A 16,538-nucleotide genomic window follows, 5' to 3' on the forward strand; every position below is an offset into this window, starting at 1 on the left:
ACAAGAGAAGAATATAAAAGAGTAACGGAACAGAGAGGAACTATACAAATGACCAGAAAACAATTAGTAAAATGATGGTAAGTACATACCTATCAATAATTACCATAAATGTAAATGGACTGAATGCACCAATCAAAACACATAGAGTGGCAAATGGATAAAGAAACAAGACCCATCTATATGCTACCTACAGGAGACTCAGACCCAAAGACACAAACATACTAAAAGTGAAGGGAAGGGTTAAGATGTTTCATGCAAACAGTGGGGAGAAAAAAGCAGGAGAAGCAGAATTTATATCAGACAAAATAGATTTCAAAAGAAAGAAACAGAGACAAAGAAGGACATTCCATAATGATAAAGGGCTCAGTCCAACAAGATGTAACCATTATAAATATCTATGCACCAAACACAGGATCACCTAAATATGTAAAACAAATAGTAACAGAATTAAAGCAGGAAATTGATTGTAACACCTGCATTTTAGGAGACTTTAACACCCCATGCACATCAGTAGATGAACCACACAGAAAATAAATAAGGAAACAGGCATTTTGAACAATACATCATATCAAATGGACTTAACAGATACCTACATAACATTCCACCCAAAAATAGCAGGATACACATTTTTTTGAAGTGTACATGGAACGTTCTCCATAATAGATCACATAATAGGCCACAAAAAGAGCCTCAATAAATTCAGAAAGTTTGAAATTGTATCAAGCAACTTCTCAGACCACAGTGGTAGGAAACTAGAAATAAATTACAAAGGAAAACAAAAGCCTATTAACACCTGGAGGCTAAACACCATTCTTCTAAATAATCAGTGAACAAATTAAAACAAATGAAGCAATATATAGAGACAAATGTAAACAAAAATCCAACAACCCAAAATCTGTGGGACACCACAAACGAAGTTGTAAGGAAACTACATAACAATATAGGCCTACCTCAAGAAAAGAACAATCTCAAATAAACAGTCTAAACTCACAATTAAAGAAACTTGAAAAAGAAGAACAAATGAAACCCAAAGTTAGTAGAAGGAGGGAGATAATAAAGATCAGAGTAGAAATAAATAAAATAGAGAAAAATAAAACAATAGAAAAAAATTAATGAAATCAGGAGCTGGTTCTTTGAGAAAATAAACAAAATAGATAAATCTCTAGCCACACTTACCAAGAAAAAAAGAAAGTGTACACACATAAACAAAATCAGAAATGAAGAGAGAATAGTCAGAAAGGACACCACAGAAATACAAAGATTTACTAAAGAATGCTATGAAAAGTTATATTCCAATAAATTGGACAACTACAAGAAATGGACAGATTGCTAGAAAAATACAACCTTTTTAAGATTAACCCAGGAAGAAACAGAAAATCTGAATAGACCAGTCACCAGCAATGAAATCAATTTGGTAATCAAAAAACTCCCAAAAAGCAAAATACCAGGGCTTGATGACTTCACAGCTTAATTCTAACAAACATTTAAAGAAGAGCTAATACTCATCCTTCTTAAAGTATTCTAAAAAGTAGAAGAGGAAAGAATACTTCCAAACTCACTCTTTAAGGCCAGCGTCACTCTAATATCAAAGCCAGACAAAGGAACCACAAAAAAAGAAAATTGTAGACCAGTATCTCTGATGAACATAGATGTAAAAATCAACAAAATATTAGCAAATTGAATTAAAACATACATCAAAAAGATTGTCCATCACAACGATGGCATTTATTACATGGATGCAAGGATGTTACAGTATTCATAAATGAACCAATATCATACACCACATTAACAAAAAGGAAGACAAAAACCACATGATCATCTCAATAGATGTTGAAAAAGCATTTTATAAAATTCAACATCCATTCATGATAAAATCTCTCAACAAAATGGGTGTAGAGGGTTCATAGCTCAATATAATAAAGTCCATATATGACAGACCGACAGCCAACATTATATTTAATAAGCTTTTCTCTCTAAGACCAGGTACAAGACAAGGTGTCCATTCTCACCACTTGTATTTAACATAGTACTAGAAGTCCTAGCCATGGCAAGCAGATAAAACAGAGATAAAAGGCATCCAAATTGGAAAGGAGGAAGTTAAACTGTCACTATTTGCAGATGACATGATATACATAGAAAACACTAAAGATCCCACCAAAAAACTATTAGAACTCTTAACTGGATTCAGCAAAGTTGCAGGATACAAAATTAATACACAGAAATCTGTTGCATTCCTATAGACTTAACAATGAACTAGCCAAAAGAGAAATCAGGAAAACAACTCCATCTACACTTACATCAAAAATAATAAAATATCTAGGAATAAACCTACCAAGGAGGTGAAAGACCTTTACTCTGAAAACTATAAGACACTCATGAGAACAATTAAAGAAGACAGCAATATATGGAAATCTATCCTGTTCTCATGGGTAGGAAGGATTAATATTGTCAAAATGACCATCTGGGGACTCTCTCGTCCCCTCCTGGCATGAGCTGGGAGCTCTGTCCTCTCACTTTATTTTTAAATAAAAGCCTGTACCTTGCTCTCCTAAAAAAAAAAAAAAATGACCATCCTGCCCAAAGCAATTAAATCAATTTAATCAATCCCTATCAAAATGCCGGTATCATTCTTCAATGAACTAGAACAAATCATTCTAAAATTCATATGGAACCAAAAGGTCCCAAATACCCAAAGCAATTATGAGGAAGAACAAAACGGGGTGGGGGGGTGGATTATGCTCCCTGACTTCAAGTGCTACTGCAAAGCTACAGTAATCAAAACAATGTGGTACTGGCACAAGAACAGACCCATAGATATATTCTTGATCTGAGTATAAGTCATGAAATCATAAAACTCTTAGAAGAAAACATAGGCAAAAATCTCTTGAAGATAAAAATGAACAATGTTTTTCTAGACGTATCTCCTCGGGCAAGGGAAACAAAAAATGAACAAGTGGTACTACATCAAACTGAAAAGCTGTACAGCAAAGGACACCATCAGCAGAACAAAATAACCTACAATATGGGAGAATATATTCATAAATCACTCATCTGATAAAGAGTTAACATCCAAAATATATATAGAACTCATACACCTCAACATCTAAAAAACAAGTAACCCAATTAAAAAATGGGTGGAGGATCTGAACAGACATTTCTCAAATAAAGAAATACAGATGTCCAACAGGCACAGGAAAAGATGCTCCACATCACTAATCATTAGGGAAATGCAAATCAAAACAAAAATGAGGTATCACCTCACACCAGTTAGAACGGACGCTATCCAAAAGACAAGAAATAGAAAGTGTTGGTGAGGATGTGGAAAATGGGAACCCTTCTGTGGTGTTGGTGGGTATGTCACTTGGTGCAATCCATTTTTTAATGGGTTACTTGTTTTTTGGATGTTGAGGCATATGAGTTCTATATATATTTTGGATGTTAACTCCTTATCAGATGAGTGATTTGTGAATATAGTCTCCCATATTGTAGGTTACAATATTGTGGAAAGCAGAATGGAGGTTCCTCAAAAAACTAAAAAGAGAAATAAATAGCATTCAATGCAGGAATTCCACTTCTAGAAATTTACTTGAAGAAAGCAAAACCCCTGATTCAAAAAGATATATACACTACTATGTTTATCAACACATTATTTACAGTAGCTGAGATATGGAAGCAACCTAAGGGTCCCTTAATAGATGAATAATTCATCCATTAATAGATGAATGGATAAAAAAGAGGTTGTACATAAATACAACTGAATATTATTCAGCAATAAAAAGAAAAGAAATCCTGCCATTTGAACCAACATTGAGGATATTAGGCTCAGTGAAATAAGCCAGGTGGAGACAAATACCGTATGATTTCACTTATTTGTAGAATATAAAAACAAAACAAAGCAGAATGAACAAAATAGCAGTAGACTCATAGACACTGAGAAGTGATTACTGATTACCAGCGGGTAGGAGTTGGAGTGGGTAGGTGGGGAGGGTGATGGGGTTAAAGGTGCTCAGAAGTTCTCAGACATAAGTTGGTCACAGCGAGGGTAGTTCAGTGGGGAAAATATAGCCAATGATTCTGTAACATTTTTCTATGTTGACAGATAGCAACTGCACTAAAGGTGGTGAGGATTTAATAATATGGGTGGATAACTGTTGAACCACTGTGTTGTACTTGTGAAACCAATATATGATTGTATGTCAAAGATACTTTATTTATCTTTTTTTTTTTACAATTCCACATACCAGTGTGTTGATACTGGAGTTTGTCTTTCTCTGTATGGCTTAATTCACTTGGCATAATGCCCTCAAGGTCCATCCATGTTGTTGAAATGGCAAGATTTCCTTTTTATAACTGAATGATATTCCTTGTATACATGTAGTAGAATCTTCTTCACCGTATAATGTGTTGATGGATTTATGATTTTGATGTAGTCATTACTGGAGAAATTAACTTTCAGAATCTGAAAGGAAGATGGTAGTTGAATCTCTAAGACATACTCTGCTTGCAGATATTTAAACATAAAGATAATTTACAATTGAACAGTCTAGAAGAAGATGGAGACCTGCAATACAGATAACGTTTGTCAGGAATAAGTCTCTTGGAAGCACCAAAAAGACCTTTGTTTATCCTTATTGAACTTAATAACAAAGAAGCTAACAAGAAGTTTAGGAGCCAGAATTATTTATCAACATAATGGTGTAGAATAGTGGGAAGCTTCTTGCTAGCAGGTGATAGTTTACTTTTTTTTGTAATCTTGGTCACTGGGAGCTTTAACTTTTTAATGTGTAAAATGAGACCAGTCTTTCTTACATTTCCCTCATAGTGTTAGTTGTAGAATCCCCTGGGAATTGATATGAGGTATATGGCATTATTAACTGCAGCTCTGCCAATACCTCACTTCCAGATCTTTAGCAAGACTCTTAAGTAGTGTCTCTTTATCTGTATGGTAGGTAAAATGAGTGTGAACAATATGGTGTCCAGGGTTCTAAAATGCTATGTAACATCTGGATTCAGTAACATATTTTTATGTTTCCTATCTCAATATACTTGTTCCTGTAATGCCTAGAGGTGTTTTGTTATCTCCACATAGATAATGAACTTTAAACATATAAAATATACATATTTTTCTGCTTATAAACTTTCAAATACATTAAAGCTACAGGCCAGAGCAAGAGAGCATCAGCTCTGATTCGTTTTAATAGGTGGCATTAGCAGTTACTTGGATAAATATGACAACATGAATGGGCTCAACTTAGAACTGAACCTCTGTGAACTTTTAGGTGATCCCCTGGGATTTCATGTTCAAAAACCTATTTCATGCCCTTGTGCTGTGCACTATTTTACTTATACTGATCCATCATATTTTCTGAGGATTCTTTCTACCTCTAAAAGATTTGATTCTCCCTCTCTTCCCACCTATGACAGTTTAAGACTTGCTCTTCAGCCTGGGGTTATAGTAATTCTATGAAACTACTACTTATTTTTTTTCCTTTGTTTTGGTATCATTAATATACAATCACATGAGTAACATTGTGGTTACTAGACTCCCCCCCATTATCAAGTCCCCACCACATACCCAATTACAATCACTGTCTATCAGCATAGTAAGATGCTACACAGTCAATATTCTCTGTGCTACACTGCCTTCCCAGTGCCCCACTCCATGTTATGTGTGCTCATTGTAATGCCCGTTAGTCCCCTTCTCCCTCCCTTCACACCCACCCCTCCACCAGTCCGTTTTGCTTTGGCAACGGTTAGTCCATTCTTGTGTTCTGTGAGTCTGCTGCTGTTTTCTTCCTTCAGTTTTTGCTTTGTTTTGCTCCACCGATGACTGAAATCATTTGGTACTTGTTGTTCTCCGCATACCTTATTTCACTGAGCATAATACCTTCTAGCTCAATCCATGTTGTTGCAAATGGTAGGATTTGTCATATTCCATTGTGTATATGTACCACATCTTCTTTATCCATTCATCTACTGATGGACATTTATGTTGCTTCCAATTCTTGGCTATTGTAAATAGTGCTGCGATAAGCATAGGGGTGCATATGTCTTTTTGAAACTGGGATCCTGCATTCTTGGAGTAAATTCCTAGGAGTGGAATTCCTGGGTCAAAATAGTATTTCTATTTTGAGTTTTTTGAGGAACCTCCATACTGCTTTCTACAATGGTTGAACTAGTTTACATTCCCACCAGCAGTGTAGGAGGGTTCCCCTTTCTCCGCATCCTTGCCAGCATTTGTTGTTCCTAGTCTTTTCTGTGATGGCCATCCTAACTGGTGTGAGGTAATATCATTGTGTTTTTAATTTGCATTTCCCTGATAATTAGCGAGGTGCAGCATCTTTTCATGTGTCTGTTAGCCATCTGAATTTCTTCTTTGGAGAGTGTCTGTTCGTATCCTCTGCCCATTTTTTAATCAGGTTACTTGTTTTTTGGGTGTTGAGGTGTGTGAGTTCTTTATATATTTTGGATGTTAACCTCTTGTCGGATATGTCATTTACAAATATATTCTGCCATACTGTAGGATGCCTTTTTGTTCTGCTGATGGTGTCCTTTGCTGTACATAAGCATTTTAGCATGATGTAGTCCCATTTGTTCATTTTTTATTTTGTTTCCCTTGCCCAAGGAGATGCGTTCAGGAAAAAGTAGCTCATGTTTATATTCAAGAGATTTTTGCCTATGTTTTCCTCTAAGAGTTTTATGGTCTCATGACTTACATTCAGGTGTTTGATCCATTTTGAGATTGCTTTTGTGTATGGGGTTAGACAGTAATCCAGTTTCATTCTCTTGCATGTAGCTGTACAGTTTTGCCAACACCAGCTGTTGAGAGGCTGTCATTTCCCCATTGTATATCCATGGCTCCTTTATTGTATATTAATGGACCATATATGTTTGGGTTTATATCTGGGCTATCTAGTCTGTTCCATTGGTCTATGGGTGTATTCTTGTGCCAGTACCAAATTGTCTTGATTACTGTGGCTTTGTAGTAGAGCTTGAAGTTGGGGAGCATAATCCTCCCTGCTTTGTTCTGCCTTCTCAGGATTGCTTTGGCTATTTGGGGTCTTTTGTGGTTCCATATGAATTTTAGCACTATTTTCTCTAGTTCGTTGAAGAATGCTGTTGGTGTTTTGATAGGGCTTGCATTGAATCTGCAGATTGCTTTAGGCAGGATGGCCATTTTGACAATATTAATTCTTCCTATCCGTGAGCATGGGATGTGTTTCCATTTATTGGTATCTTCTTTAATTTCTCTCATGAGTGTCTTGTGTATTATAGGTCTTTCACTTCCTTGGTTAGGTTTATTCCTAGGTATTTTTTTCTTTTGATGTAATTCTGCTAGATCATTGATAATGTATAGGAATGCAACAGATTTCTGTGTATTAATTTTGTATCCTGCAACTTTGCTGAATTTCAGGTATTAGATGTAGTAATTTTGGAGTGGATTCTTTAGGATTTTTTATGTACAGTATCATGTCATCTGCAAACAGGGACAGTTTAACTTCTTCCTTGCCAATCTGAATGCCTTTTATTTCTTTGTGTTGTCTGATTGCCGTGGCTAGGACCTCCAGAACTATGTTTGATAAAAGTGGGGAGAGTGGGCATCCTTGTCTTGTTCCCAATCTTAAAGGAAAAGCTTTCAGCTTCTTGCTGTTAAGTATAATGTTGGCTGTAGGTTTGTCGTATATGGCCTTTATTATGTTGAGGTACTTGCCCTCTATATCTATTTTGTTGAGAGTTTTTATCATGAATGGATGTTGAAATTTGTCAAATGCTTTTTTTAGCATCTATAGAGATGGTCATGTGGTTTTTGTCCTTTTTGTTGATGTGGTGGATGTTGATGGGTTTTCCATTGTACTATCCTTGCATCCCTGGAATAAATCCTACTTGAACATGATAGATGATCTTTTTGATGTATCTTTCAATTCTGTTTGCTAATATTTTCTTGAGTATTTTTGCATCTATGTTCACCAGGGATATTGGTCTATAAGTTTCTTTTTTTGTGGTGTGTTTGCCTGGTTTTGGTGTTAGAGTGATGCTAGTCTTGTAGAATGACTTTGGGAGTATTCCCTTTTCTTCTACTCTTTGAAAAACTTTAAGGAGGATGGGTATTAGAACTTCACTAAATGTTTGATAAAATTCAGCAGTGAAACCTTCTGGTCCATGCGTTTCGTTCTTAGATAGTTTTTTGATTACCAATTCAATTTCCTTGCTGGCAATTGGTCTATTCAGATTTTCTGTTTCTTCCTTGGTCAACCTTGGAAGGTTGTATTTTTCTAGAAAATTGTCCATTTCTTCCAGGTTATCCTGTTTGTTAGCATATAATTTTTCATAGTATTCTCTAATAATTCTTTGTATTTCTGTGGTGTCCATAGTGATTTTTCCTTTCTCATTTCTGATTCTGTTTATGTGTGTAGACTCTCTTTGTTTCTTGAAAAGTCTGGCTGGGGGTTTATCTAATTATTTTTTCGAAGAACCAGCTCTAGCTTTCATTGATTCTTTCTATTGTTTTATTCTTCTTGATTTTATTTATTTATGCTCTAATATATATTATGTCTTTGGGCCTCATTTGTTATTCTTTTTCTTGTTTCATTAATTGTGAATTTAGAATGCTTATATGGGATTGTTCTTCTGTCCTGAGGTAGGCCTGTATTTCAATACACTTTCCTCTTAGCATGGCCTTGGCTGCGTCTGACAGATTTTGCGGTGTTGAATTATTGTTGTCATTTGTCTCTATATATTGCTTGATCTCTGTTTTTATTTGTCATTGATCCATTGATTATTTAGTAGCATGTTATTAAGCCTCCATGTGTTTGTGGGCTTTTTGGTTTTCTTTGCATAATTTCTTTGCATAATTGATCTCAGAAGCTGGTTGGTATAATTTCAATCTTTTTGAATTTACTGAGGCTCTTTTTGTGGCCTACTATATGATCTATTCTTGAAAATATTCCATGTGCACTTGAGAAGAATGTGTATCCTGTTGCTTTTTGGATTCAGTATTCTGTAGATGTCGGTTAGTTTTATCTGTTCTCCTGTTTTTCAGTGCCTCTGTGTCCTTACTTATTTTTGTCTGGGTGATCTGTCCTTTGGAATGAGTGGTGTGTTGAAGTCTCCTAAAATGAACGAATTGCATTCTATTTCCCCCTTTAATTCTGTTAGTGTTTGGTTGACATATGTAGGTGATCCTGTGTTGGGTGCATAGATATTTATAATAGTTATTTCCTCTTGTTTGACTGACCTCTTTATCATTATGTAATATCCTTCTTTGCGTCTTACTTTCTTTGTTTTGAAGTCTATTTTCTCTGATACAAGTGCTGTAACTGCTGCTTTTTTCTCATTAGTTGCATGAACATCTTTTTCCAGACCTTTACTTTCAGTCTGTGTATGTCTTTGGGTTTGCAGTGAATCTCCTGTAGTAGCATATAGATGGGTCTTGTTTTTTTTTCCATTCAGTGACTCTGTGTCTTTTGATTGGTGCAGTCAGACCACCTACATTTAGCGTGGTTATCAATAGATATATTCTTAGTCCCATTGCAGGCTTTAGATTCTTGGTTACCAAACCTTCAGTGGCAAGTCCCTTGCTATCTAACAGTCTAATTTAACTCAGTTAGTATGCAATTTCAAACACAACCTGCAGGTTCTTTTTTTTTCTTTCCTTATTTTTCTTCCTTCTCCATTCTTTATATATTAGGTATCATATTCTGTACTCTTTATCTATCCCTTGTTTGACTTTGGGGGTTGTTAATTTGAGTTTGCATCTGCTTAGTAATTAACTGTTCTACTTTGCTATCATTTTATTTCCCCTAGTGACAGCTGTTTAGTCTTAGGAATATTTCCATCTATAGCAGTCCCTCTAAAATGTACTGTGTAGGTGGTTTGTGAGATATAAATTCTCTCAGCTTTTGCTTATCTAAAAATTGTTTAATCTCTCCTTCAAATTTAAATGATAATCTTGCTGGATAGAGTATTCTTGGTTCGAGGCACTTCTGCTTCATTGCATTAAATATATCATGCCACTCCCTTTTCTTTCCTGAAAGGTTTCTTTTGGGAAATCTGATGACAGCCTGATGTGTTTTCCTTTGTAAGTGATCTTTTTTCTCTCGCTAGCTGCTTTTAAATGTCTCTCCTTGTTGTTGATCATTGCCATTTTAATTATTATATGTCTTGGTGTTTTCCTCCTTGGGTCCCTTGTGTTGGGAGATTTGTGTACATCCATGGCCTGAGAGACTATCTCCTTTTCAGCAATTGGCTCCTCAGTGCACTTTCTATCCCTTTTCCTCTCTCTTCTTCTTCTGGTACCCCTCTAATGCAAATATTGTTCTGTTTGGATTTGTCCCACAGTTCTCTCAGGATTCTTTCATTCTTAGAGATTCTTTTTTCTCTCTGTTCCTCAGCTTCTTTGTATTCCTCTTCTCTAATTTCTGTTTCATTTTCTGTCTCCTCTACTACATCTAATTTGCTTCTAAATCCCTCCATTGTATGTTGCATTTCAGATACGGAATTTCTTACTTATTGAATCTCTGTCCTATTTTCATCCTTGAGTTCTTGAATATTTTCCTGTACCTCCATGAGCATGTTTTTGATTTTTATTTCAATCTCTCAGGAAGATTAGTGAGTTCAGTTTCATTTGGCCATTTTTCTGGATTTTGTGAAATTTTGGTCTGAACCAGGTTCTTTTGACATTTCATATTTCTATGTGGTGCCCTCTAGTGCCCAGAAGCCTTAGTCTCTGGAGCAGCTCAGCCCCTGGAATGAGGTTGAAGGTCTCAGGGGAGCAGTGCTGGTTCCTGCTGGGGGGAAACGCTGTTTCCTGCCTCGTGTCTGCAGTGTCTGTCTCCAGTGTCAGAGCCAGTGGGCTGAGCTCAAAGGTGTAAGCCTCTGTGCTTTGCATCTGTAGCTGTTGTAGGTGGGGCCTCCGTCTGGCTGGCCTGACACCAGGGCAGGGGCTCCTGGTTTGTGATCGAGAGCTGGTTGGCCAGGAGGAAGGCACAGCAGGCTGCGTATCACAGTGGGGATCCTTGGAGCTGAGTACCCAGCCAGGCGGATTGAGTGCCTGAAGCTACTGCAAGTTTCCAACCTGCTGGGCAGTGCGCTCCCAGACAACCTTGTCCACGTATCCCTTTTCCCACTCAGCAAGTTCTGTGCAAACCCTGCCCCTTCAGCAGCCCCTTTCTCTACTAGGAAGCCTCTCAGACTGTCAACCTTTCCTTTGTCCCAGAGCAGCAGGATGTGGATCCCTGTGCTGGGATCTGTCTGTCCCTGTATTCCTCCTGTCTTAGCTTTCCAACCCTACTAATCTCCAGAGCACCATTTAATGTAGGTTTATCCTCCCAAAGCAGATATCCATGGCTGGGTGTTCAGCAGTTCTAGGCTTCCAGCTCCTCCATGGTCCCTTTCTCTTCCTCCCACCAGTGAGCTGGGGTGGGGGAAGGGCTTCAGTCCTGTTGGATCAAGGCTTTTGTACGTTATTACCCTGTTTGGTGAGCTCTACTCTGTTCTCCAGGTGTATGCAGTTTGGTGCTGCCTTCTTTCCTGTTGCTGTTTTAGGATTAGTTGTATTAAGTATATTTTCGTATTATATGTGGTTTGGGGAGGATTTCTCTGTCTCACCTGTCACACTGCCATCTTCAATCAATGTCTCTGAAACTAGTTTTTAAACATTTGTTAAACATTAATAAATAAGTTACCTGGAGGGATTATTCATCTTGTAAAAAAAAACTTCACGTACTTAATACATGCCAAGTTCTGTGATGGTCTCTTTTGGGGTCATAAAGAGGAATAAAGTGTTCTTACCCTTTACGAATTTATGGATCTGGATGACAAAATCCACTTCTGTATCAAGAAAATTTATTATATTTTAGCACCTATCCTGTTTAAAGATAACAGAATCATAACATAGTCTGATTAATATTATATATTAATTATATTAATGTAATTAGTGTAATAATTGAGTTAGTACTTTTTCTATGTTCTTTTTTCATTCTTTTACTAAGTCTTCAAATTATATTAGTCATATACTGTATGCCTATTAATGTGCTCGTCACTATCGGTAAAGTAACAAGTGATACAGACCCAGTCTGTGTTCTCAGATAACACTGATCAAGTCAATCCACTTGTCTTTTTCATAGGTGTATATAACTGAGTGAGACAATTACATGCAAGGATTTGTTTAAAGAGTATAACCTTATTTATCTAGACATTTTGGTAATTTGTCATAGGAGTAAATAAAGAAATATAATAAGGACACTTTTTTTCCTCTTAAAATTTCATTTGTTTGTACTTATTTTTACTTCCATTTTACTTTTCTTTTGAGGAGTGAGTACTCATTTCTATCCAAGCCTCATCCAGAGCTTTCTGGTGGCTTCTGGCTCTTGGCTGATGCTGCTGGCTTTGACTATTTAGAAGTTATAGGATTTCAGTAGTTGGTGTGAAATCTGTGGCTCTTTGAATACCAAAAGTCTCTGGTTACTTGTTCAATCCATTTAGATAAGCTAGTATTATTGTTCTTCTTGCTGCTGGTTATTGGGTTTCTATGGAAAAACTGATGAACCTTGATAGTATCTTAAGACCTGCAGCATTTTAAAAACATTTAGCAGCTGAATCTTCCCATCTGTCATTTATTGAGCACATGTTATGTATATGCTGACCATTGTTTTGAAGATGTAATTATGAAAAGAACATTCACAGTCACTGCCTTCTCAGTATGTGTAAGACATAATCATCTCTAATTGAGATGATAATAATGGCTAACATTTATTGTGTGCTTACTATGTGCCAGTACTTTTCAGTAGCTTCATACATTAACTCATTTAATCCTTACAACAACCTGTGAGGTGAAGATAGTATTATTATTATTATTATTATTATTATTATTACTATTATTATTATTATTATTATCTCTGTTTTATAGATATGGAAACTGAGGCAAAAAAAATACTTTGCCCCATGTCACACAGCTAGTATGCAGCAAATTCAGACCTGCCAGTCTAGCTCCAAAATTTCCACATTTATCCACTACACTGTACTATGTAATTATAACATAATTATGGTATAATTTAAATGGATAATTAAATAGGTAATTTTAATAAGTATGAATAGTGATATGGAAAAGCTAGCTGCTGTGAGAGCTCAAAATGAGTTCACCCAGTTTAGTCTTGTTAGGGTCAGGAAAAGCTTTTCTGAGAAAGTAAATCTTCATTGGAAGAACCTTTTCTTTCCTCTCTTTTTAACTATTGAAAAGAATTGGAAAGAACATTTAAAGTAAAATTAGATACAAAGAAATAGCAACATAGGTTAGAAAAACCATGAGTCTGTCCTCAACTTGGGGAAGGTTCTCTGGTGATTTTTACCATATTTATTGGTTGAGTGAACTAACTTTTTACTTGTGCTATTTTAAAAATCGCAAAAGAAAGTTGTATTTTTGAGGTGACAAATGAGAGTACTATTATGTAAACAATACTAGGTGCTTTTCTTTTGTTTTCCATAAAACAAAATATTTAATTGCTTATGTGCAGTTCAGATTAGTTTCAAAATGATAGCAGCTCTGATCATTTTCTTTGGATCTGTTGTCAATTGTAGCAGGGGATTAATGTTTCGGAGTTTTGTACTGTAAAATAAACATGAAAGAAAGCATGAAATGCATTTTATAGAACACATTTCATAATATGAAAGTTCCTATGAAGTGTTGAGATTATTTAAGTTCCACATATTAAACCATAATTTCAACAGATTTTAAGTATAGAACAGTTTTGTAGTCTATCAAGTGATCTTATCAATTATTAAATCTTTTGCATGTGTTCCATTTTATCATAAGACAGGAACAGCAGTTTTTTAGGTTGTATTTAGAAATATTTTTGTGGTTAGTAGGATACTGTTGCTAAAAAAAACTATGATAGATGATTCTGGTAGTCTTGCTCTATTCTTCATAGTGTTTGTCATTTCATGTATAACAGTTCTGGTTTTATTAATGGTTATTTTTATTTTAAAAGTTTTAGAGAATTTAAGATTTTAGCACAGGGAGTCAGGTTTGATTCTTTTATTAGCATAGTAACAGTCTTTCCAGTTTAAAATATGTACCATAATAGTTCTATATTTAATGATCTCACTGGTTTAATTCCTTTATATTCCATAATTGAGATAGCATTCATTTATTAGTATCACATATCTTGGCTCCTTATTAACAGTGGCTTAAGTTTTATTCCTTTCTTGTCACTCCAACCCCTCCCTCAGGCCAGTCACCTTATTTTCTCCAACCCTTTGATATTCTGTATGGTCACTGCACTAAGTTATGGCATTCTTTTCTTTCACCTTTTCTACTTAGGGGCATCCATACTCATCTGCCTAACTATGTGGCACTAAAGGAGTCTCCTACTTAAACTTTGGGTGAACTAACCCATCTCTTTCCTTTCTACTTCATATCTATCTTCTGCTTAAAACTACATGGATTAATATATACCTTCATACCTAAAAATATTTTATTCTAATTATTTTAGGTGTGTGTGTGTGTGTGTGTGTGCATGTGCGTGTGCGTGTGCGTGTGCGTGTGCGTGTGTGTGTGTAGAACTTAACTGCGGGATTCCTCCCTAATTTCTACTTACCTGGAAAATTCAGCTGTTTTAATGTTCTGGTCTGGGAGTACCTGACTAGTCACCTTTCTAGTCTTGAGTTTTTCCTCTTTACATATGAAAAATATTTTTATTATTCAGATTTTCTAAGTTCTTGATACTAGCAGTGTGGTCCATGGACCAATAACATCAATATCATCTGTTAGAAATGCAGAATCTCAGGCCTCACTCAGGACCTTACATTTCTTAATCTATGTTTTAGCAACATCTCTAGTCAATTGATAAGAACATTGAAGTTACAAAGCACTGTGTTAGGATTTCATCCAGCCAGTTGACACATTAACATGCTGACTGATAGACATCTATGTACTTTTACAGAACTGATCTTAAATATGTGACCTGCATTAATTATTCCTCTTTGTTCACCAAAAATTACATTCTGGGTGGATATCACTACTACTATGTGTAAACAATCAAGGAATAATCTCAAACATTAGCCCGTCCCAGTCTTAGTAAGTGAGGTTTTGGTATATATTAGATTTAAATTATGGCAAACATTTATATAAGTCCAGTTTCTTTATTCTTTCCTTCAGCATCAGTTTGTATCAGTGGATGAAGAACTGTCCTCTTTTGCTTCTTGCACTGTAGCATTTCAATTAAATTGTATGCATTAAGATGAGCCTTTGATGTATAGGGGAAAATATTCAAATTTCTTTTTAGTTTGTATCTTACATGAACAAAATTATGCCTTACTGAAATTTGGTATGTTTCAAAAGTATAAATATGCAATTTATAACAAATAGACAAATATTTGGGGCCTATATTCAAATCTTGTTTTCAGTGATTTAAAAAAGCTTATATTCTCCTCTGTGGGTGCAGTATGACAATCCTAGATTTTATGAGTGGACTGGGAAATACTGTGTGAAGTTCTATACTATGCCTGTAGTATGTGGATGCACATAGATACGGGATAGTACTTAATACTGTTTTTGAATGCTTGATGATAAAGTAATTGTGTTCTCTTAGCACATGTAAGTGGGTAATCTCTGAAGTTAATATGCTATGTGTGTATAGTAATTTGATGATAACCTAAAACTTAGATTCATTCGTACATGTGTGCTTTAGGAGATAGTTCAAAAAAAAACTTCATTGTTTTAATTTTTATACCATGAAGGAAAAAATGTTCTTTTTATTGTACTTCAAGAATGAAGAGAATCCTCATTATCCTCTAGCATACAAATGAAGTATCAGCAATGTGACTGATCTACAAATGCATTATCTTTTGGCATTTTTCTAGAGTAATGTCATTGTTTAATAATGACAAATATTTATTCTGTTTCTAGAATAAATAATTAAGTAATGATAAATATTTCAGTGAGTCTTTTATAGATTTTAATGCCTCATATTGACTATATATATATATATACCTAACAATGATAGTATGGAGTAGCAGAGAGAAGCACCCAGGTATATGTGAGATGTCACTTTAGCACTTGCAGTGTTAAGTTTTAAGCAGCAAAAGTAAACTCCAAGGAGTGAGTTTAGCCAGGAGCCATTTTATTTCATAAAGAGCTTCTGCTGCATGTGGCTATGACAGGATACCCTTGTGGTCATAACCAAGTTGTAAATGTCACCAAGATTCTTCCTTGAATGTCTATCACATGTTTATCAGTGATTCTAAAGTAGATTAAAATGAAACAAAGATTCATTTGGGAGTTAACATTCCCAGAAGATCAGTTTTAAAACAGAACAGCAGAAGGAGTTGTGGCATGAATCCATAAGCACTTGTAACGATTTGACAGTTATTTTTCCCTCAATTCCTAGCCCTTTGGTTGAACTAACAGCATGCCTGCAAAGATAGTGAGGCCTGTTTCAGCCCCATTAATGTCTTCTTGAATGTTAGCCTGCAGTCTGTGTAATGATAAATGTTCAGTGATTGATGATTTTTGTAGTCCCAGGGTACTGTGGGTGATTTCT

At 35.6% G+C, this 16,538-nt stretch overlaps 1 protein-coding gene across 9 annotated transcripts in view; it reads left to right on the plus strand.

Annotated features, from left to right (window-relative positions):
- TCF12 (transcription factor 12) overlaps nt 1–16,538 on the plus strand; it is a 440,339-nt gene that overhangs the window by 201,716 nt on the left and 222,085 nt on the right. The gene's annotated exons all lie outside the window — the stretch shown is intronic.

The sequence above is a fragment of the Manis javanica genome, chromosome 8 (assembly GCF_040802235.1).
Source record: "Manis javanica isolate MJ-LG chromosome 8, MJ_LKY, whole genome shotgun sequence".
NCBI lineage: Eukaryota > Metazoa > Chordata > Mammalia > Pholidota > Manidae > Manis > Manis javanica.